At 27.6% G+C, this 2,500-nt stretch overlaps 1 protein-coding gene across 3 annotated transcripts in view; it reads right to left on the bottom strand.

Annotated features, from left to right (window-relative positions):
- LOC137618681 (pro-epidermal growth factor-like) overlaps positions 1 to 2,500 on the bottom strand; it is an 835,493-nt gene that overhangs the window by 466,049 nt on the left and 366,944 nt on the right. The window lies entirely within an intron of this gene.

Genomic DNA, 2,500 nt, shown 5'->3' with positions numbered 1-2,500 from the left:
TATATATATATATATATATATATATATATATATATATATATATATATATATATATATATATATAATATATATATATATAAATATGTATATATATATATATATATATATATATATATATATATATAAATATATATATATATATATATATATATATATGTATATATATATAATATATATATATATATATATATATATATATATATATAATATATATATATATATATATATATATATATATTATATATATATATATATATATATATATATATATATATATATATATATATATATATATATATATATATATATATATATATATATATGTATGTATATATATATTGCCTCTCTTAGAAACATGCTAATTCAAAAGATTTTTTTTCTAACATAAATCTCTCTATTTTCCATCTTGCCAATATTTAACATAGTTGCAGTTTTTATTTTTTCATGAAACCTTACTGGAGTTTTGTTTCCAATAGAAGTATTATCATCTTCGATCTTTAGAGACAACAAGTTCATAATATCATAATTGTGTTTATCCAAATAAAATCATCCTAATTAGAAACTTTGCTTGTATCATATCATCTTTATTCAAAATCTTTCTAATGCTTTGAAAAAATATCTTGATCAAATAAAAAAAAAAAGGGAAAACTTTTTTGTGATTAAATTGGGAATGACTTAAACTGACTTTGATATCGTTACAAGAGAAACACTTTTTTCTTTGAAACAAACTTTTGAATGGAGCAAAATTCTATTTACATTTTCATTGATCCGGAGACAATTATAAACATGTATGCTTACATTTCTATCATTCAAACTATCATCTTCAACTCCATGCCCAGCACCAAATTTCTTAAAAACATCACGATCAATATTCGAACAAATGAAAAAAAAGGCTGACAAATAATTGTCATTCATCTTTAAAAGCTTCATGCAATATCCACAATTCCCCTATATGAATGAACATTGGCTTTTCTTGTATACTAAAAATGAAATACTCAGAAAAAAAGAGAAAATAAATTAACAAATAATAAAATTTTCTCAGGAGACCAAACTGTCTGGACTGAACCAGAGAACTGAGTAACTATCTGAAGGACAGCTCTCAGAAAGAAAATTCCAAATTCACCGGCTTAAGCGAAGTGGATGGGGACAAAGGATAATTGGCTCTTCTTTTACATACTTCATTTTATTTACTGTTAAGTAAGAACAGGAAATAAAATGAAGCAAGTAAAAGAAAATTATCTTAAAACTGAAATAACAAAAAAAAAAATATATATAAATAATAAAATTGTCTTAGGAGACCAACCTGTCTTGATTAGACCAGAGAACTGAGTGACTTTCTGAAGAACAGCACTCGAAAAGATAATTCCAAATTTACCGGCTTAAGCGATGTAGTGGTGGACAGAGGATAATTGCCTCTTTAGTTGAGGAATCTGTTCTTTAATTACTAAAGACTCCAATACTAGCAGAGAGGAGTTGATTGGCATTTGAGCGATGATTTTAAAGTTATTATACAAAATCCTAATCTTACATTTAGATGTATGTTGTCTGATGGTTGAAAACTCTTTAGTGTTGAGCGCACATCTAGTTCTATGGCTAATTCCCGATGAGCATCAATGCAAACTTTCAGCCGGCTTCCTTTGGAATCCACATATTTTCCGAGATTACATGTCGGACAAATAATTATATGAACCACTGAGTAACGCATTAGATCGGGTTAGAGAATCCTTTAATTTAAAAATGGATTCCATTGTCAGGGGATTATAGTTCTAAGTATACCTGTTCAAAAATGATATTATTATCCTTCAGTCTTTTGTGTGTTCGGTTAATTTTCTCTTCTATTTTGAAAATTGGGCTAAACTGAGGAAGATCTAATTCAGCAAACTTAGTTGGGTCATTCTAAACTGTGCAAATTTTTCTATATATTCTGCTATATTGAGCAATACTTGGCCCAAGGTCCTTTAATGGGAGAGGTCTGCTCATCAACGAGTGAAAATACGTTCCCCCTGTGCATTAGTAGTCTCCCTTGACAACATTGACTGACATGTATACGTAGTAACACGATGCAAGGATACCTTTCCAAAATAAAAATACTTCTCAATCTTATTTATTTATTTTTTTTTTTTTTTACTTAAAGTACAGATTATCCTATTGGCAGACCATATATCGAAGTTTAATAACAATCTGATGCTTCTAAACATAGTCATAGGGTTAGAGGTATCTTTTAAGGTAACACAAATACTGTAATATATTTACTTCACTTATCCCTAACCAAAGAGGTATAGATCAAAGTAGAGAAAGTTGTTCTTGTTACTAAATCCTATACAACGACTTAAGGATTAACATAGAGAAAGTTGTTTTGGTACAATGAACTCTCATTTTAATCCTAACAGATTAACAGATCAAAGATGACAGTTTGATAGTGATGGAATTCAGATATGTATGAATTTTTTTTCTCACTGAGCCGGGTGTGGACCCAGAGGGAGAAAATTAAGTTGTTGTT

Source organism: Palaemon carinicauda, chromosome 25 (genome assembly GCF_036898095.1).
Source record: "Palaemon carinicauda isolate YSFRI2023 chromosome 25, ASM3689809v2, whole genome shotgun sequence".
In the NCBI taxonomy this organism is placed as follows: Eukaryota; Metazoa; Arthropoda; class Malacostraca; order Decapoda; family Palaemonidae; genus Palaemon; species Palaemon carinicauda.
Note: the sequence above shows the minus strand (reverse complement) of the source record. Positions and strands in the feature narration are given on the sequence as shown.